Genomic DNA, 22,737 nt, shown 5'->3' on the forward strand with positions numbered 1-22,737 from the left:
AATGAAAAGCGCAAATAGCCAAGTGGTGCTCAGAAAAACAATATGAGAGCAAAAGCCGAACAGGAGAGGGCAAAGCTACCAAAAATAACATCATTGTTCCAGCAGGCAGCAAAGGTAGACTGACTATAATGTTACTGCAGATGCATCGACAGTAAGCTCCCCACCCAGCCCGGCCACCGCTAGCAACCCCGCGGTCAGCTCCGAGTCCAGGCAGACAGCAGACAGACAGCCCAGCCAGGCCCCCAGCCACGCTACAGCCGCCGAGACAGGTTAGAATAATAGAACGTTTTGATTTATTCGCCATAACCAATACGAGTAGGCTACAGGTTACATTGCCTTTTTGGAACGTTTGGTCTGTGACTGCATGGAAGCCCAAACAACTTTGGTTTATTTTCATATAGTAACATATCTGAACACTTGGCTCAGTTAGTTTACTTTTGAAATGTCCTGGGCAGTATCCATTATAATCTAATATAATTCTGCATTCTTTATGTCTGTAATGGTTGTGTCTCCTGCACTTTTTTCGATTGTAATGAAATTATTTAGTTTTGAGTTTGAGGACTTAGGTAGTGCACCTTCTTTTAGCTTTCAATAAGCCTTTGCAGAACTGGATCATAACGCGCCATAAGTTCTATAGATAAGAAATTACCATTATCTATATCACCTATTTTCTCTCTGTGACCCCGGAAAGCAGGCTACTTTTCCTAGTAAACAAATCTAAAGATCTGACAGCGATGGGATGTTGGATATTGTGAGAAATTAATGGTACCATTGATGAAAGCGTGGAGAAGCCGGTCGCTGAAAGACCATCTCAACGGCAGGAGCCAGAAGCCGGGGGGAGACACGGTGTAGCATGTGTCCGTCGGGAAAAACACTTGAGGGACAAAAAATAGAGTCTCAAGATACCAGACATTAAGTCAACGTCCCAGAGCAGAACCCTGAAGGAGCTACCAGCAAGTTTCAAGTTTCTTTAATAGTTGTCATACAGAAGTACAGAATACTTTTATACAAAATGCTTCTTACTGTTACGCTCCAGAGACTGTGCAAGACAAGATAAGTATGAAATAAAACAACATAGTATAGCATGTAAATTAGAAGTAAAAAAATGAGGTCACAGTGTTCAGTATAGACATATGTACAATGTTCGATGCAGAGCATATAGTCAACGTCCCACAGCAGAACCCTGAAAGATCTACCAGCATATAGTCAACGTCCCACAGCAGAACCCTGAAAGAGATCCCAGCATAGAATCGAGCAGAGTCTGTTTTCAAATGTATGTATATATATATATATATATATATATTTGTATATTTAATTTCAAACCTTTATTTCAACTCATTAGTCACTGAGGTTACCCTCGACTACAATGACGATGAGCTTTCAAAACACAGACACAGTTTATCAGCAATTTCATACATATAGGCCCAATAAACAGTTACAAGTCAACACACAGTGGTCGGAGATCATACCTTGAGATCAAGAATCTTCAGCTTCAGAGTCAGTCGGAGGGCATTCCAGGTGTTGGGAGCAAGGAACACACAATTTTTCCTACTTCAGAGAAAACTGGAGGAACCCTACGAACCAACCAGCCATTTGAACGTGTAGGATAGGTTCCAAGATTTCATTCCAACAGTTGTGATGTAAGTAAGAGGGAAGTGCTTTAAAAATAAACAAATACTGTACCAATGATAGTTACGCCTTCCAACCAGAGAAGGCCATGCAACCCTTTCATAACGGACACAGTGGTGCGTATCATATCTGTCACCAGTAATACATCTGAGGGCAGAATGATAGACAGAGTCCAGAGGTTTAAGAGTTGAAGGCTAAATGATACAGTATATACCGTAGCTATATATAATTATATATATTCAGTACACGTAAACACATAAAAACACACCTCGCTCGAGGGAGGTGATGGAGGCTACGGGAGGGAGGGCGTAGTGGCGTAGAATTACCATGAATAATTAAACGACTGGTGTGAGCATTCTGGTGAGCTCTTTGATTGACTCTGAAAGCCCCAGGAAAGAACGGACAGATGAGAGCATACTGCAAAATGGCTCTTATCTCCGCGCTCTCTCGCTCTCCCTGCCTCAGATTGTCTCCGTCGAAACATCAAATCAGCAGTGTTGCTTGCAGCGTCATTCTTGTCTTGTGTGTGTCTTGCCTTCTGGGCAGCGGCCAAATTCAGCACATCTGAAAAATAAATAATAAAATAAAGAGGAGAACACAAGGGTGTACGTGGGCAACGCGAGGTGTCACATTTGGAGATGCAGAGCAGGTGCGCTCTTCCTCCTAATTGCCTCCTGGGCTGCGGGTGCTCGGCTACAGTCGATACTGTGTCGAGAAGAAAAAACACCCGATGAGTGGAAATAGAAACAAAGATAGAGATGTGAGTGGGAAACTTTATTGCCATTTCAACACTGTTGATTGGGATTTGTCTTGGTGCCACATACAGTACAGACAATGTTAAAAACATACAATACAAAAACACAAGAATACAATCCCCACAATACAAAGTTTTACACAAACAATAAAAAAGAAAAAATGCTACCGTACCTAAAATAAATTGCTCAGTGTTCCAGTTTTAAAGTGCATATTGCCTTAACGTGCATGTTGGCTGGTGCTAGCCCTTGTTGTGCAAAGTGCCTGTACAAATATAGATAGATGAGTGGAAATAGAGGCAACGATAGAGAGATGCAAGACTTTTGGCTCAGGTTCACATTTATCTGTATTCATCTACATCGGGCTTCAAACGCATTTGGCCAGAGTGCCTTCATCAGAGCAACATGAAGACATTATGATACCAGCACATGTCCATCCACCCTTTGTTCTGTTTCATTTAATTTCAAACCTTTATTTGAACTTGAAAGGCAACTGACAAGTTGACACACAGTGGTCAGAGATCACACTTTTAAATGCAGCAAGAGAAGGAAGAACCTTCAGCTTCAGAGTCAGTCGGAGGGCATTCCAGGTGTTGGAAGCATCAAAGGAAAAAGCAGTTTTTCCTAGTTCTGAGCAAACTGGAGGAACCCTAAGAACCAATCAGTCATTTGAACGTCTAGAATAGACGTTTACCATGAGGTTTTTGTTTATTGAGGTGTCCCTTATTTACAGTCACGTCGAGTGTACATACAGAAGCAAAAAAAAGCATATACAATCACACAGTATATAAAATCATAACAATAAGACAACAAGACAAGGCAAAGATCAAGGATCAATTAAAACATGTACAACTTAATTGATAAATGTTGGAGATCAAGGTTTTAAACTCTGCAACAGAGGGGATAATCTCAAGCTTTAAGGACTTGGAGTTCATTCCATGAGCTAGAGGGCATCATAGCAAAATGCAGATTTACCCTGTTCCGACCAAACTCTGGGGACCTTAAGGACCAGCCAGTCACTAGAACGGTTTCCATAGGTTCCAAGATTCCATTTCAATAATGATATAAAAGGTATAAGGAGGTAGCATTTAACTCTTTGGACGCCAGACCCGATGATAGTCAGGTTATCTCGCCATGCGTTGAGCGCCAGGACCCCCGAAAACCCGAGTATAGTCGGGTTTTCATCGTTATTTATTTTATTCTATATTTACATTCATTACAGGCACATTGAAGGCACATTACATTCATCATCCTGAGAATGCCAAAGTGCAATACCGGCCGAATCCACGACCCCCCCACCCTTTCATGCATTCATGATGAAACATAATAGGGCCTACCGATAATATAGATTTGATTTCGAAATAGTACCGTGTCCAGGCGAGAAACGGCAACGCTTTTAGTGAAATGCACGTATTGCTGCATAGCGTCGTTTTCTGGGATTAGACAGGATCACTCTAAAACTATACTCATATTCACCACGGTATAAAATGGGAATGTATAGATGCAATTTTTTTTTTTTTTTTACATATTGAACGATAGATAGTCGATGTCAAATGGGCCATAGTATTGTATCCATAGCTATAATATAGAATATAGTTATAGCCCTGCAAACACTGCCACTTATTCCTATATCTTAGAGCTTGGCGTGGTAAGTACAAACAATGCTCAACTGTGTGGCGTCCAATGAGTTAAGGGCCTTAACAATTAACAAATACCAGTGTTTGTTGTGCCTCTCCATCAGAGAGGACTAACTAACCTTCTCATAACTTTGTTGTTGGAGAAGAACAAGCTCCCAGATGTTTTGGATGAATCTTCTAGATAGTATGCATCCACAGGGGCTTAATGATGACGACCTGTATTACAGTATGTAAAGTAAAGCCTGTTAACTTGGGTGTATTTAAGCATTACATCACACGCAGGAGTGGTTTGTGACCAATAAACCATGCCTAGGGGTGGTTGTTAGGCCCGAGGCGCAGCCGAGGGTCGTTAGACCCCCCTAGGCATGGTTTATTGGTCACAAATCACGACTGCACGTGGTGTAAAGCTTTTATACAACTGCCAGATTCATCCAACCTTATTTCTATACAATAAACACACATTAATCGAAGATTTATTGAAAAAACCATCCGCCAGAAAAAGTAGTTCCCACAACTCCATGTGGAAGCAGCTTGAAGTGCATCCAACCAAACTAACACATCCAACTGTGTATTATTGGAATGATTGAGAGAAGTTGCCTCATGTGGAAGCAGCTTGAAGTGCATCCAACCAACTAACACATCCAACTGTGTATTATTGGAATGATTGATTGAAAATTTATTAAAACGTTTTCTTTGCCCTATAGGAAAAAAACGTTTTCTTCGCCCTATTTTTTTATTTATTTCTTTTAGCCTAAACTTAACCAGTTGGAAACCAGGGGTACAGTAATAAAATTAGCAATCAACCAATCAATCAATTCAATAGACCATGCTCACTTAAAACAGCGCTGCTTCTCTCTCAGTCTGACTCCCCCGCTGTTGCAGACAGGAGTGTGTGTGTGTGTGTGTGCGTGTGTGTGTGTGTGTGTGTGTGTGTCACAGTGTGTGTGTGTCACAGTGTGTGTGTGCGTGTGTGTATGTGTGTGTGTGTGTGTGTGTGTGTGTGTGTGTGTGTGTGTATGTGTGTGTGTGTGTTTGTGGGTACGCCAGCGTCGGACAGTGTGAGAGAGAACGCTGCAAGAAAGTAGGAAGGAAGAAATTTAAATCAATCAATTAATCTATCAATCAATCCGCGATTTTTCTTTTGTTCTAGATTGAGTGAAGACCCATCAATTACATCATCCAACATTGTTTAAAATACTAACACATTCCCCTTGACAGAATCGCTTCATATTTAGTCGTTATGGTGCTTTCAACATAACCATTTGATCTCCGCGATCCTGTTTTCTCCCGGAGTGAGCCGGGGAGGGTTATGTGATTTGGTTGTGGGCGGGTCCTGAGCCCAGGACCGTGGATTGTTACCAATAAAGACGTGTGAATGGCCAATCAGAATCGAGAAATTTGCATGCCGTTGTATAATTTATTTTAGTGTTTAGTTTTTTTTCTTTTTTGGTTTCTTATTTACATTAACATTCTCATTTAGTCATTCAGCTGACGCTTTTATCCAAGGTGACTTAAAAGTTCTGTACAACAAGTCAGCAGGAAGGGTACAACTACGGCAGCTAAGGTTAAGTGTATTGCTTCATCAAACAGTGTCAAACTTGATTGCTACACTCTTGAGTGCATATTATATTATAGTATGCATAGTATATATTAGCATATGTTAGACTTAGTTGCATATCAGGTAGTAGTATAAGAATAGTAACATAGTACATAGTAGTATAAGGATAGTACATAGTAGTACAGACATATTAGCATGATAGGGAGTAATATAGGCAAGGTAGATTACTTAGTAGCAAAGTGCATAACTGTAAAAAGACGGTTAGTATTATAAATTTTTTACAGATATTTATTTCAGAATGTTATGTATTGGGGCATATACACTTTTGGCATGTGTCACAATAGACCTACTTGATCATTCCTGTGCTGAAGCTGCTGTCTGTATTCATATATGCTTTTCCCGACACCCTCTATGCCGATGATGTAACGATGTCACTGCTATTTTCTATTAAGCGTTCCTTTCTATATGTACATGTTGTATTATTATGCTTGTGATTTATTGAACGTGTCCTATGTAAGTACCCCGCCCCCTACACCAGCAGGGATGATCGCTTGCAGTACTAAAAAGAGGCTGGTACCATCATGTTTTTATTAATCGTGCTACGCTAAAGATGTGGACCTGAGCCAAAATACTTGCATCACTATGGCTACGTTCACACTGCAAGCTTTAGTGCTCAATTCTGATTTATTGCTCAGATCAGATTGTTTGGCTGTTTACATATTTTCTTTAAATGTGGCCAATATCAGATTCCAGTGGGAACTGGTCATGCTTCTGCACTGACCCATATGTGCAAATGACCAATAACAATGATGAACGTAAACATGGAAGACACTGCAGTCACAGTTTATGGTTTAATTTATAAGTTGAATGCAGTGGATGCCAGCTAATTAAAAATAATCAGACCTGTATCTGATTTAGGGCCATATATGAAAGTGGTCCAAATTTGTGTGCTATTTAACACCTGTACTTCCGTTGGAGGGCCGCTGTTTCCCCTCAGTGGGTGTTTTTTGGAATGTCACATTTGGAATTCTAGGTGTGTCACCGGTCTCTTGGATTTAAGGCAAGGACTGACAAGATTGTATATCTTAATTTGGTGGCTGGTGAACTGTTGAGGCCACTAATTGCCTGCATATATTAGAGGTGGCCATCTCTCCGCATCCTGGCACCACTTCATTCAATCTGTATTTCCACTCGAAAATTCATCAAGGGCACGCCCTAATTTACATTGAGTGTGCATGCATAATAATAAATACACAATACATTTCTTTTTATTCCATACCTTCATTTCAACGCATAAGACATCCTTAACGTTAGCACACAAGTGTGTTTTATTATAAAGGAAACAAATAGATCATGGCCGACCCCTCCCACCCCGGTCACAGCCTCTTCACCCTGCTCCCCTCTGGGAGAAGGCTGAGGATCCCAAAGGCTGTGAAAGCTCGTCACAGACTGAGCTTCTTCCCCTCAGCCGCCAGGCTGATCAATGCCTCAGGTCGTCGCCCCCCCCCCCCCCCCACTCTACACTTTATATATATATAATTGATTAATCCTCCACTGCACTGTTTTTTGTCTTGTGTCTGTGTTGGTGTTTGTCGTTTACTGTGAAAAAAGAAAGGAAAAAAACCGCATACACTGTAACGCTGCAACAATTACCAATGTGTTTTTACTTTTTACACAAATGGCTTAATAAAGGAATCTGAATCTGAATCCACGTGTCAGGAGCACAGAAGCTAAAAGCAGACTTCCCAAGTGCAGTGCAAACTCTAGGGGCTTTAACCCTTTCACTGCCGCAAACCAAAACAGTTAACCCTTTCAGTGCGATGATACACAGAAGGTTAACCCTTTCACTGCCACACGACAGCCGGTTAACCCTTTCGGTTGTGTGGCGGTGAAAAGGGTTAAGTGTGAGAGCCAATCATCGGCACGTGTACCGTAGACGTCTGGATATCAAAATAGAACAGTAAGAATAACATAGATGGCCGACATGTGTCACTGCCAGTGAGAGTGCGCGGGGTGTCATGGGCGAATCTGCTGAGCGCACAGGAAGGAAAGGTCAACAGAGAATGGGGCTTTGGCAGGATCCTTTCACCTTCCCACTGTCCGGATGTGGGCCGAATCCCATTACTCATCCATATCGTTTTGCCAAGCCAGCACCAGTGTCCTTAGATACAGAGTGTGACATCAAGGCCCTTCAGCTGAATGAAACTTGTAGGCGAGTACAGTTCTTCTCTTACAGGCCGCTGACGACAGCCGAGTCATCTAGGTATAAGCATGCCAGCCTGCCTCGAGTCGAAAGTGTGTGTGTGTGTGGGGGGGGGGGGGGGGGGGGGGGTTGTGGGGTTTGATGACAATTTACCACATGTCCACACTAATTATAATAGGTAAGATATTCCTTTATTGATCCCCTTGGGTCCCTGTGTTCTCTTACACAACACTGTTCCCCACAGTTGACCTTTGGAAGCAGGTCATTAAATGAAAACGTATAGATTGTGGATCACATTTTGTATCTGCGTTCCATCCCCTTTCATTCCAGACCGAGCAAAAGACCCAGAGAACGTTTGTCTCAGCAAAGATGTGAGGGCATGAAGAAAGAAATGCCTTTATTTCATTGGCAGAACATGGTCAATACATTAACTGAGTGGCTTTTTTTTCACTACAGGCCAAGTGCCTTTTCCTCGTTGCTTTAAGAAATATTCATACCTTCTACCAAACTGCATCTTCTTTTTTGCCACAACTATTAGTTTCAAGAAGCTCTCTCGCTCCATAGTCTTTAGAGATTTGAGCGAGTATGTGAGTCGCACGCACTCACTGAGTGTGGAGGAGCGCACGCTTTGAAAGCCACAGCTTGTAGCCCGACATGTAGATTAAACATGTACCTGCAGTGATTTAACTGGTACGAAATTATTAGGCCCATTACGATAAGATAAGATACGATAAGATAATATAAGATAAGATAAGATAAGATAAGATACGATAAGATAAGATAATATAATATACGATAAAATAAGATAAGATAAGATAAGATAAGATAAGATAATATAAGATAAAATAAGATAAGATAAGGGAGGGAAGGCACATGTGGTCAGGGTAATAGAAGAAATACATAAATATAGGCAATACAATAACATATTGAGATGAGAAGAATAAACAGTGTAAACAATATAGTTAACTCTGAATATAAAAACATGAGAAGGATAAACAGGGCAAACAATATAATTAACTCTGAATGAGAAAAATAAACAATATAATTAACTAATAAATACTAATACATCAAATAATTGGTTATAATATATGTTACAATAAATATAGGCAATAAATAAAAACAATTATCGAATCTGAATACTATGAGTAAAAGTAAACAGTATAAAGAAGGCACAGGTGAGGGTCGGCACCCTAACTGGAATGCTGTAAGTGGTTATTAAGTGGCCATTGTTTTTGTTCAGAGATGGAGAAATATTGAGAGACGTTGAACTCTCAGGTTGAGGTGATGCTGGCCAGTCGGTTAGGCTTTCAGACTGAGGATGTGATATGCTGTTTGGCCATCTGCCCGTCGGACACATTAAACAATAATGAATGGACAGTTGATGAGGTATGGTCTGAGGTACAATGAGTCCATTTAGGACACATCACTAGGCTGAGCTGAGAGATGAGCTGCGGGTGGCTGTGAATACAATGATGCAGGTAGAAACTGCTTTTGTCTCTGAAGAATTAGTCTTCACCTGATGAAGTGCAGGCGTTTCCCACTCTTCTCAAGTAGACTCGAGTCAGACTCCAATCAACCATTTTGAGGACTTGCTATTTGCTTGATTAAGACTCGACTCGACTTTGACTTGGTATTAAAGACTTGTCAGTTAAGTTTTTACCACCAGGCCATCAGGCTTCTCAACTCATAAACCTAAATATTCCACTTTGCATATCTGCTTACCTGCTGTCTGTGTACATACAAATGCATCATCAACTATGACTGCTGCTGTTGAAGGTATACTGCTGCTACAGGCCCACTGTGTAATACTGTTCTATACGCATGTCACTCTTTACACACAAATCCTATTATATTCCATGTTTATTTACTTGCCCTGTATCTGACGTCCATGTTCCATAACGCCCTCATATCTGACATTCATGTTCCATAACGCCCTCATATCTGACGTCCATGTTCCATAACGCCCTCATATCTGACGTCCATGTTCCATAACGCCCTCATATCTGACGTCCATGTTCCATAACGCCCTCATATCTGACGTCCATGTTCCATAACGCCCCATATCTGACGTCCATGTTCCATAACGCCCTCATATCTGACATTCATGTTCCATAACGCCCCCTATCTGACATTCATGTTCCATAACGCCCCCTATCTGACATTCATGTTCCATAACGCCCTCATATCTGACGTCCATGTTCCATAACGCCCCCTATCTGACATTCATGTTTCATAACGCTCCCATATCTGATGTCCATGTTCCATAACGCCCTCATATCTGACGTCCATGTTCCATAACGCCCTCATATCTGATGTCCATGTTCCATGACGCCCTCATATCTGACGTCCATGTTCCATAACGCCCTCATATCTGACGTCCATGTTCCATAACGCCCTCATATCTGACGTCCATGTTCCATAACGCCCCCTATCTGACATTCATGTTCCATAACGCCCTCATATCTGATGTCCATGTTCCATAACGCCCTCATATCTGACGTCCATGTTCCATGACGCTCCCATATCTGACGTCCATGTTCCATAACGCTCCCATATCTGACGTCCATGTTTCATAACGCTCCCATATCTGACGTCCATGTTCCATAACGCCCTCATATCTGACGTCCATGTTTCATAACGCTCCCATATCTGACGTCCATGTTCCATGACGCTCCCATATCTGACGTCCATGTTCCATAACGCTCCCATATCTGACGTCCATGTTTCATAACGCTCCCATATCTGACGTCCATGTTCCATAACGCTCCCATATCTGACGTCCATGTTCCATAACGCTCCCATATCTGATGTCCATGTTTCATAACGCTCCCATATCTGACGTCCATGTTTCATAACGCTCCCATATCTGACGTCCATGTTCCATAACGCTCCCATATCTGATGTCCATGTTCCATAACGCCCTCATATCTGACGTCCATGTTCCATAACGCTCCCATATCTGATGTCCATGTTCCATAACGACCCCCTATCTGACGTCCAGGTCCCATAATGCCCCCCCTCAACCTCCTACACCCAGTGGGAATAAAATGTTCGACTCTCAATTATGATTATTTTCTGTTTATCATGGGTATTTATGAAATACTCAGCCAATGTTTCTATTTGGCTAGGTTTTTTGGTCAATTAATTAAAAGTGGTGTGTGTCAAATGAAGGTTTCTAACAATGGGACCCAATACAATCATTATTATTTCAGATGTTTACTTATTTTACTACTGAGTGAGTGTGTATACATTACAAAAATGTATTTGTCAAAAGTGACACTGTCCCTGTTTCTGAAGTGGGATTTTGGATTTTGATTGTGCTCACTGCATGTAGTGATAATAACAATGCTAATAAATAACAATGCTAATGAATAAAATAAAGCAGTGCCCCCTTTGAGCATCTCAACGCCCCCCTTTCAACAACTCTGCACCCCAACACTCTCTGAATGGCCCCCGAGGGGTGGTACCACCCCTGTTGAGAACCCCTAGTCTAGCAGGACCTAGAAAACCATGCAGGATGGAGCTGGAAGCGTGTTGAAAGGATTATCCCACACCTGCCTTGATTGTCTCTCGAGCCTCATATCACCAGAGCGTTACCAGACAGCTTGTGAATTGACAGCTTTTCAACCTTCTGTTCGCGGCAGGCTGTTGCTAGCAGAGGTTCAGCATTTTGTCTCGACCAACACATCACTACTGGTAACTCATTAGATGGACCAATTGATGTCCACTACAAACGAAAACAACCTTGTACACTCCGGTAGGGTCGAAGTAAACTCTGCTGCCCTGAAACATACTGAGACGTTGCTCTGGTTAAAGGTGGGATCTGTAATCCCGTCCAACGGTGACCCAGAAAAAGCCTGCTTCTAATGCGTGGGTTGGAGTTTAGTAACTTGTTATCCTGTGCATTTCTCTAGACCTCTCCTGGCAGAGCCTGCGGTGTAGCCAGTGGTAGCAACCTCTCTCCTCCTATACACCCCCTGAAATCCAACCCACACATCAGACAAACACAAAGGATGTTCACCAAGCACAGTACCAAGAGGGGCTCTTTAGCCTAGGGGGCGCTGTTTGGCGACATTACATATTCTACCTTTAAAGGACTTGAGGTACAGTACAAGTCTGATACATGACATGTTTTCTTGATTTTCTCATGTGTGGCAATGATACCTTTATGTTGCCATTGTGTGTCTATAATGTAAGGTATGCATTATTTGCACAACGTGGCACTCTACTGTAAAATACTCCAAATAGAGCCAAGCACACGCGGTGCAAAGAGACAAGCGTTGGAAATAGTGGAAGACGTCAGCCGTCTCTTGTTTTGTAGCTGGTGTCCTTGTGTTCTCATAGCCTCAAAGGAATCCGTATTTTGTAGGCTGGCCACCATCCTTTCATATTTCATAGATTCATGAACAAAGACCAGAGACCACCTCAGTCTAACCCACTCAGTAAGACCTGTACCAGAGACCACCTCAGTCTAACCCACTCAGTAAGACCTGTACCAGAGACCACCTCAGTCTAACCCACTCAGTAAGACCTGTACCAGAGACCTAAGTTAAGTTGCTATAGATGACATGCAGTCACTAGATGCCGCACTATAGCACCAGCATGCCATTTATCCAATCAGGTACATTCCGCGTGGGGAACTATGAAGTAGGGAGGAGATGCATGCAATGGATACATTTAAACAACATTCATAATAATTTTTTATTTTTTTTTGATCAATTAATCAATACTTTTTTGAGGGGGTAAAGCAATAATTGTATTCCGCTACATATTACTCTACATACAAATGTTATTTATAGCACCTTTAACCGTGTTTTCTGGTGGAGGGGATCTTCAAAAGCAAGCATTGGGAATAAAATAAAATAAAGCAGCGGATACCATCAAAGGACAAGACATGTTAATGTTGATGCTGAAGATTGTCTGTTTCAACACCATGTCCAACACAGAGAATTCATCAAGCGTGCAGTTAGCTTGCATGTACAGTAGCTGCACAGGTGGCTGCTGACAGGTTCTCCATGTGGGGCAGTGACATCATGATAACATGTTCTCCAGGTGGGGCAGTGACATCATGATAACATTGGGGAAATTCCAGGATCATAGCAGCATGGGAGAGGGTGGAGGGGAGGCACAGGTATGGGCAGGGTAGTGCAGAAGAAGAAAGACATGACTATAGGCAATAAAATGTATTCTGAATATAAAAGAATGAGAGAGAATAAACAGTGTAAACAATATAATTAACTGAATATATGAGAATATATATATATATATATATATATATATATATATATATATATATATATATATATATATATATATATATATATATATATATGATCATATATGAGAATATATGAGAAGAACGTGCTAAATTCTGATTCATTGCTCAGATCTGATTTATGTGTTTGGCAGTCCACATTACTTTTTAAATTTGGCCAATATCAGATTCCAGTGTGAACTGGTCACTGCTCCTGAACTGACCCGGATGCACAAATGAACAATAACGATAATGGACGTAAATGTGGAGGACACTGAAGTCACAGTTTATGGTTTAATTTACAGGTTGAATGCAGTGGAGGCCAGCTAATTAAAACAAATCAGACTTGTATCTGATTTAGGACCACATATGAAAGTGGCCCAAATCAGAATTGAAAAGATCAGATTCCAGATTTCAGATACAATTGTGCTGTTCACACTGTTTAAAAAAAGTGTGTATTGTGTACAAATGTGCACTGGGCAATCAGGTGCAAGCCAAAGTGCTTTACATCAGTAAAATATACATACCATTTAAATAATAAAAGCAATGCAGAAAATAAGAAAAGGGTCAATAATAACAATACATTGACTCACACAGTTATGACCAGAGTCTTCCTGTTAGATGGTCATAAAACACTTTAGTTTGAAGTTACTTGTTTTTTTGGGCCGTTTTGATTATCTTGTTATTAATATAGTCAAAGCCATTCCGCACCTTCTAAAAGCACTGGGCAATCAGGTGCAAGTGCCTTTATTTTAGATTATCTGCCAATGTTTTCTTTCAAGTGGTGCTCTGTTTGCTCTCGCAGTGCTTTAGTCAAACGCTGCTCCTGTAAGGATCTCCTTTCAACATGTGTATTATGGAACGACTGAACGCTGTTGTTTGCCAGTAGTGATTGTTACCCAGAATGTTCTGTTCTTGTCACACTCTGTTCTCAGACGGCTATTATAGTTTCGTCTTTTTTATTTGTATGTTGTTTTAAATTAAGTTGATAGAGCGTCTCTGCTAGTTCTGTTGAGTTTGTATTGTTTACAATTGTTTCATTTTAGTTTAATCTTTATTCGTTTTGGTATTGTTTTTTGTTTTTGTTTCATGTAATATGGAGGGAATTTGTCAGGGGTGATATTTAGAGTTGAGAATATGTATTGTGTAAACTCTGTGACGTATAGATGGATCAGATGTCATGTAAAGGTCTCACTATCAATGCACATAATGCAACAATGCAGCCGTATGCTTGTGTTGACAGTGTTGTGGTGTAAGGTGGGAGTTTACCAATAAGGACTTTAATACCAAAATCACTCCAATCAATAAATCAATCAGATTTATTTATAGAGCACATTTACACATGACACATGTCAACCAATGATGTACAGAGGGTAGATACACATAGATACATCTAGACACCATTATAGACAACAATCACATCTCAGTTATACAGAGGACACACAAGCAAACAGGGCATGAGTCAGTGTACATCGGGAAATTCATATTGTAGATGGAGATGTTGAAAACACTGTCGAAGGACACATCTTGACATCCTCGTCTCTACGAGGCCCTTGCTTCTGTTGAGCAGTGTATACAGTATGTGTTTGTGTGTGTGTGGGGGGGGGGGGTGATGTAGACATGTGTGGGTGATTGTCCATTGCAGTGTGGCAGAAACTGGAAAGGATGAGTGTGAGGGAGAAGGTCTGACAACCGTATACGCTGCGGTGGAGGCGCGAGGCAATAATGTGTGGATAATACATTCAGCCATACATTACTTTGATGATTTGATTGCAAACATCCATCAAGGATATGCAGTGAATGAAGATACTTGAAAGTCGCTTTAGAGGTGAGAGAGGGAGAGGCAGAGAGAGAGAGAGAAGAGAGAGAAAGAGAGATAGAGAGAGAGCGAGAGAGGAGAGAGAGAGAGAGAGAGAGAGAGAGAGAGAGAAAGAGAGAGAGAGAGAGAGAGAGAGAGAGAGAGAGAGAGAGGAGAGAGAGAGAGAGAGATAGAATCACAGTATAGGTAAGCAAGTCAAGTCAAGTCAAGAGTTTTATTTGTCGCGGCATACAAGTATACAATGAAATGTGGGGGTCTTGCCCGCAACCATGTGCATAATACAATAGTAATATATAATAATAATCCAATAGAACGACATTGTGCAATAAAACAAGTAACAAGTAGGGCATATCGGTATCTGTACTGAGTTATTACAGAGCATGGTAGGACATGCTAGGTCCTGTAGTAGTGTAATACACTGTTAGCTACGGATGAGGCACTGGATCTTTATGTACACTGCTATACAATGCTATATTGTACAATCTCAAGTTATACTATACTATTCTTAAAGTGACCTTTCCTTTTGTAAAGTGACCATAAGTGTGAGCGTGTGCAGCATGGACCATGATGGTCCAGTTTTACACCGCCATCATCCAGTCCATCCTCACCCTCTCCATCATCACCTGGTTCCCTGCAGCCACGGTCAGAGACAAGGCCAAGCTGCAGCGGGTGATACGATCAGCGGAGATGGTGATCGGCTGCCCCCTTCCCTCCCTCGAGTCCCTACATTCCACTAGGGCCTTGAGGAGGGCGAGGAAGATCATGGCAGACCCCGCCCACCCGGGTCACAACCTCTTCAACATGCTCCCCCACGGCAGGCGGCTACGGCTGCCCAAGACACTAAAGTCCCGCCACAGACTGAGTTTCTTCCCCTCAGCAGCTGGTAAACAAGTCAGGTATCCCCCTGCTCCCCCCACCCCCCCCCCCCCCTTTATGGCGAGCTGCTAGGGCTGGACTGATGGACTTGAACTTTGTGTTGCACTGTATCCATGTCCCCAACCACCGCACTTTCACAGTCTTATTGTTGTCTCACTGTTCTGTCCTGTCTTGCACTTTACTTAAAATTATGTATTTACTGTTGTATTGTTCTTAATTGTGAAAAAAGTATGCACTGTAATGTCAAAACACGTTCCATTTTGTACCTGTATGAAATGGCGAATCTGAATTTGAATGAGTGTGTGTGTGCTCATGTTAAAGTGGCTGCTAGTGTGTGAGCGTGTACAGTGTGTGTGTGTGTGTTGTGTGTGTGCTCATGTGTGCTTGTGTGTGGAGAGTTCAGTGTTCAAGGCTCTGATGGCCTGGGGGAAGAAGCTGAGCCGAAGTCTATCTGTCCTAGTTGCTGATGTTCGCATGAACAGGCTGTTGGTGGGGTGGTACTGTAAGGGTATTTCATTATTCTGCAGGCTCTGGATTTGCACCTCTTGTTGTATAGGACCTGCAGGGGTGGTAGTGCAATACCCGTGGTACGCTCGGCTGAGCGCACCACTCTCTGTAGGGCCTTCTTGTCCTGTGCCGTGGTGTTTCCATACCAGGCAGTGATGTTTCCAGTCAAGATGCTCTTTACAGCTCCGGAGTAGAAGGACTGGAGTATCTTCCCAGATACTCTGAACTTCCTTAACTGTCTCAGGTGGTAGAGGCGCTGATTCACCTTTTTTACGACTGAGTCTATGTGTGGTGTCCATGTCAGATCCTCTGAGATGTGGACCCCCAGGTACTTGAAGCTGCTCACCCTGTCCACCGTAGCCCCGTTTATCCTCAGTGATGGGTGTGTCACCTGATGTCTCCTCCTAAAATCCACGATCAGCTCCTTGGTTTTACCAATGTTCAGGAGCAGGCTGTTGTCCTGGCACCAGCGTTCCAGTACCTCAACCTCCTCCCGGTAGGCCTTCTCGTCGTTGTCCGAGATTAACCCCACCACCACTGTGTCGTCCGCAAACTTCACTATGGAGTTGGAGCTGAACTTGGCCACACAGTCATGTGCGTATAGTGAGTACAGCAGGGGGCTCAGAACACAGCCCTGGGGGGACCCGATGGTGGTGGAGGTCTGACCCCCCACCCTGACCGCCTGGGGCCTTTCACTCAGAAATTCCAGTATCCAGGCGCTCAGAGCGGAGCTCAGACCCAGCTCGATCAGCTTGTCCACCAGTCTGGTGGGGACTATGGTGTTGAACGCTGAGCTGTAGTCAATGAACAACAGTCTCACATAGCCCCCCTTCTGGCGGTCAAGGTGAGAGAGGGTGCTGTGCAGTACTTGGGAGACCACATCAGCAGTGGACCTGTTTGGCCTGTATGCAAATTGCATAGGGTCCATATCACTGGGGAGGGAGGCACAAATGTGATCCTTGACCAGCCTCTCAAAACATTTCATGGCCACAGAGGTGAGTGCCACCGGTCTGTAGTCATTGAGACCTGTTGGGGAGGATTTCTTTGATACCGGGATAATGGTAGACATCTTGAAGCAGGCAGGGACCACTGACTCCGCCAGGGATCGATTAAATATGGTGGTGAACACAGGGGCTAGCTGGTTAGCACAGGACTTAAGTATGCGTCCTGTTATTCCATCTGGGCCAGCAGCCTTTCTGGTGTTCACCTGCATAAATGCTCTTCTCACACTTTGTACCGTCAATGAGAGAGCGTCCCTGCCCCCCCCCCCCCCCCCCCCCCCCCCCCCCCCTCCACAGCAGTGAAAGTAATGGCGTTTGTGGATTGGGGCTATTTTGTGAGACAATAAAGTACACACAAAAAGAGAGAGAGGGTGGGAGAGAGAGAGGGAGATAGCAAGGGATAGAGAGAGAGATGGAGAGAGAGAGGGAGATAGCAAGGGATAGAGAGAGAGAGTGAGAGAGAGACGGCTGCGGGCCATTTGATTGTCATTGTGTCTCGCAGGTCATGTGGGAGAGCGCATGCCTTGTTTTGATCCTTTTCTGTTGATCCCTCCTCTGTTCCCTCTCCCCAGTAATATCACACTACACTGTCGAAAATGCTATTGACATAAGACCATAACAAGCACAGCCGGCTTTCCCTGTGTTGCTCTGATGGATCAGAAACTCCAAATTGCTCTGTGTCCTGATTCTCCCTACATCTCTCTTAATATGCTGCGTACGACCTCCCCTCCTAAACCTTTCATAATCATTTTAAAGTAGTCGGTCTTAATCACATCATGCCTCTTCTTAATCGCATCGTACCTATACCTTCATCTCCTCAGAGAAATATTCTGTCTGCATATACACAGTTATTCCCGGCATACTGTTTACGCTCTAAATAAACTCATTTTGTTTCCCCCTTCTTCTCCTCGGATATGATTTCATTATTGTTTGATAATCTGGCTAACTGCCAGGAGGGCATCGGTACGCGTGATTACGAAACCAAGCCGCATTTCTCGGAGACGCTCTCTGATTGGCCGACGCCTGTTTCTACACTGGTTAAGCTTAGGCACTCTTCGAAGTTGGTTAAGGTTAGAGTTTGTCTTAGAGCCTGGTGATAGAACGCCAGGTAGTTTGCAGGCTGTTTGACGTGGAAATGGGCAAAGACACAGCTCGTCACGGATGGGCAAACACGTCAGTGGCCAATCAGAGAGTGTCAGTCAGTGCCAATCAGAGAGCGTCTAACCACCAGGAATACATCTAATCTGGCTAACCACCAGGAATACATCTAATCTGGCTAACCACCAGGAATACATCTAATCTGGCTAACCACCAGGAATACATCTAATCTGGCTAACCACCAGGAATACATCTAATCTGGCTAACCACCAGGAATACATCTAATCTGGCTAACCACCAGGAATACATCTAATATGGCTAACCACCAGGTATACATCTAATATGGCTAACCACCAGGAATACATCTAATCTGGCTAACCACCAGGGATACATCTAATCTGGCTAACCACCAGGAATACCTCTAATCTGGCTAACCACCAGGGATACATCTAATCTGGCTAACCACCAGGAATACCTCTAATCTGGCTAACCACCAGGAGGGCATCTGTAAAGCTATTCCACCTACACAAATATGTCCCTACTGTATGTGTGCAATGTTTCGTCAACTGTCCATTCCACACAAGCCACAAGGTTCAGTGTGTGTGTGTGTGTGTGTGCGTGTGTTGTGTGTGTGTGTGTGTGTGTGTGTGTGTGTGTGTGTGTGTGTGTGTGTGTGTGTGTGTGTGTGTGTGTGTGTGTGTGTGTGTGTGTGTGTGTGTGTGTGTGTGTGTGTGTGTGTGTGTGTGTGTGTGTGCGTGTGTGTGTGTTGGGTGGAAAAGGATTGCCTTTTAAGATGATGGGAAAGGGAGGACATTTTGGTTCTTGAATGAGAAAGAACCCCATCGTTGTGCCTTGAGGCGCATCACGGCACATCCAAAACACAAACAGACACAAAATGGAGGGTCTACCCTGCCACTCTGGCATGTCCTTCAGGTCTCCTTCCAGTGTCCTGTCTAAAAGCCCGTCCAAGGAGATTTGACAAGGGCCCCGCGAGGAGTGGGAAATAAAACCAGAGAGATGAGGCAAATGTATTAATCTTGTTAAGTTAAACGACCCCCCCCCCCCCCCCCTCCCTCGTGGCTCCTTCTTCGCTCCTTCATGCTACTCCTCTCCCCTCTCCTCTCCCCTCCCCTCTCCCCTCTTCCCCTCTCCCCTCTCCCCTCTCCCTCTCTCCCTCTCCCTCTCCCTCCCCTCTCCCCTCTCCCCCCTCTCTCCTCTCCCCCTCTCCTCTCCCTCCCCCTCTCCCTCTCCCCTCTCCCCTCTCCCCTCCCCCTCCCCTCTCCCCTCTCTCCTCTCCCTCTCCCCTCTCCCCTCTCTCCTCTCCCCTCTCCCCTCTCCCCTCTCCCTCTCCCCTCTCTCCTCTCCCTCTCCCCTCTCCCCTCTCCCTCCCTCTCCCCTCTCCCCTCTCCCCTCTCCCCTCTCCCCTCTCCCCTCTCCCCTCTCCTCTCTCCTCTCCCCTCTCCCTCTCCCCTCTCCCCTCTCCCTCTCCCTCTCCCCTCTCCCCTCTCTCCTCTCCCCTCTCTCCCTCTCCCTCTCCCCTCTCCCTCTCCCCTCTCCCCTCTCCCCTCTCCCTCTCCCCTCTCTCCTCTCTCCCTCTCCCCTCTCCCCTCTCCCCTCTCCCCTCTCTCCTCTCTCCTCTCCCCTCTCTCCTCTCCCTCTCCCTCCCTCTCCCCTCTCCCCTCTCCCCTCTCCCTCTCTCCTCTCCCCTCTCCCTCTCCCTCCCTCTCCCCTCTCTCCTCCTCCTCTCCCCTCTCCCCTCCTCCCACCCGGGAGCGTGCAGTGCTCACAGTGACCACTACTCGGCCTGGTCTCAATGGCTCCTGGATTGGTTGTGCAGAGCTCCACATCAACCTCACCATCTCTCCTCGCCACAGGTGCAGCCCGTCTTTCTATTTCTATATCTATATATCTCTATATATATATATATATATATATATATCTCTCTATCTCTCTCTATATCTCTCTCTATCTATATCTCTTTATCTCTCTATATATCTATATATATCTCTGTTCATCTATCTCTATATATCTATATTTGTCCATCTACCCTATCTCTCTATCATATATGTCACTCTATCATCTATATGTCTGTCTGTCCCTATATCTCTCTTTGTATGTCCCTCAACCATCTATCTCTATATATGTATATCTGTCAGTCCCTCTATCTATACATATGTCCATCTACCCCCCCATTTATCTATATATATCTATATATCTTTGTCTGTCTGTATGTCTCTCTATATCCTATATCTGTATGTCCCTATATATATATTATATATATATATCATCTATATGTATGTCCCTATACCCTCTATGCATGTCCCTATATCCTCTATATGGCTGTCCTCTCTATATATCTGCCCTCTCTCTGTCAGTCCCCCTAGCCTCTATTTCTCTATATATCACTCACCTCTTTATGTATATGGCTTCTCTATCTCCATCTATATCTCTATCTCTCTCTCTCTATCAATTCAATTCAATTCAAATAGGCTTTATTGGCATGAAATATTAACATACGTATTGCCAAAGCAAGTTCAACATACAAACAATAACATATATATTAAGCATTAAAATATCATAATATTAGTAATAACAGTAAGGACAATCAACTAGAAACATATTAATTTACAAAATAGTCACTCGATCGGGTAGTCATTTTTCAAGTGTGGCCACTCAGATACATTTACAGGCTTGTTCTCTTATTTTGTGACAACCGTCTACATATTTTGCAGCTAATGCTGTACACTGACTTTTCTCCCCACACATGTATAGCAGCTTTGGTGATCAGGGAGATGGATAAACTGTGCATCAATTTTGTTTATTTTATCAAAGAAGACTTCTCTTAGATCCTTGTATTTCTCACAGTATAGCAGGAAGTGAGGTTCTATCTCAATGTCCCCCTGATGGCAAAGTGAACACAGCCTGGCCTCTCTGGGCAGCCAGTTTTGCCTGTGACGGCCTGTTTCTATGGCTAGACTATGTCCACTCAGTCTGTACCGTGTCAATGTTTTCTTAATTTTATCTCATTCACAGTAGTCAGGTATTCTGCCACCGTGTACTCTCTGTTTAGGGTCAAATAGAATTCTAATTCACTTTGAGATTTGGTTGATTTGTTCCAATATTCTATATAATTTTCTTTTTGTTTTGAGATTATTTGGTTGGGCCAGATTTCTTGGTATCTGTCCTGAAGCGTTTGTGGGCAGAGATTCTGACTAGCTGGGGGACTCTTATCTGGGTTCATCTCTTGGCTCTGAAGGGCTTTGTAGTGGTAGGAGTGGGGGTCACTTGATTGGAGGTGTGTGTAAAATTTGATGGCTCGCTTTTGAATTTGAATGATTAGGGGGTATTGGCCAAGTTCTGCCCTGCATGCATTATTGGCAGTGTGTCTGTGGACCCTAAGTAGGTTTTGCACAATTCTGCATGCAGTACTTCTAATGGGTGTTTTTCCCATTTTGGGAAATCTTGGTTAGTTAATGGACCCCACACTTCACTGCCATATAATATTATTGGATTTATTACAGAATTCAGAATTTTGAGCCAGGTCCTAATTGGGATGTCAATTGGAATTTTCCTTTTGATGGCATAAAAAGCCTTCTTCCCTTCTCATTCAGTTCATTCACAGCCATATTGAAGTTACCATTATGATTTATTTTCAATCCCAAATATGGGTAGCTTTTTGTGTTTTCTAATATGTGTGTGCCTAATTTAAATGTATTATGTGACCTCTGAGACTCGTATCTCCTTTGAAAGATCATGACTTTAGTCTTCTTCATGTTTATGTTCAGAGACCATGTCTGGCAGAACTGGTGGAGGATGTCTAGGTTCTGTTGTAGACCCTATTTAGTGGCTGACAGCAGAACCAGATCATCTGCATACATCAGTCATTTTACATTGGTATTGTGCAGAGTCAGACCGGGTGCAGTGGAAAGTTCTAATAACTTTGCTAATTCATTTATATATATATATTAAACAATGTTGGGCTTAAATTGCACCCATGGCGGACTCTGCGACCCTGGGTGAAGAAATGTGTTATTTTATTGCCAATTCTAACAGCACATCTGTTTTTTTGTGTACATGGATTTGATCAAGTCATATGTATTTCCTCCAACACCACTTTCTAGAATTTGAAGAAAAGACCTTTGTGCCAAATTGAATCAAAAGCTTTTTCAAAATCGACAAAGCAGGAATATATTTTGTTTTTGTTCTGTTTTACGTGAATGTCAATTAGGGTTTTAAGAGTGTATATATGGTCAGAGGTACGATAATTTGGTAAGAATCCGATTTGGCTTTTACTTAGAACACTGTGTTCCGTAAGGAATTATATGAGTCTGGTGTGATGATACTACATAGAAGTTTGCCAAAATTATTCGTCACACAGATACCCCTATAGTTTTTGGGTCATG

The 22,737-nt window shown here is 43.2% G+C and overlaps 1 protein-coding gene across 1 annotated transcript in view; it reads right to left on the reverse strand.

The window, feature by feature from the left end:
- Nucleotides 1-22,737, reverse strand: part of pcdh9 (protocadherin 9) — a gene marked incomplete at both ends in the record, with an annotated part of 483,718 nt that overhangs the window by 234,635 nt on the left and 226,346 nt on the right.

The sequence above is a fragment of the Notolepis coatsorum genome, assembly GCF_963971535.1.
Source record: "Notolepis coatsorum genome assembly, chromosome: 2".
Taxonomy (NCBI): Eukaryota; Metazoa; Chordata; class Actinopteri; order Aulopiformes; family Paralepididae; genus Notolepis; species Notolepis coatsorum.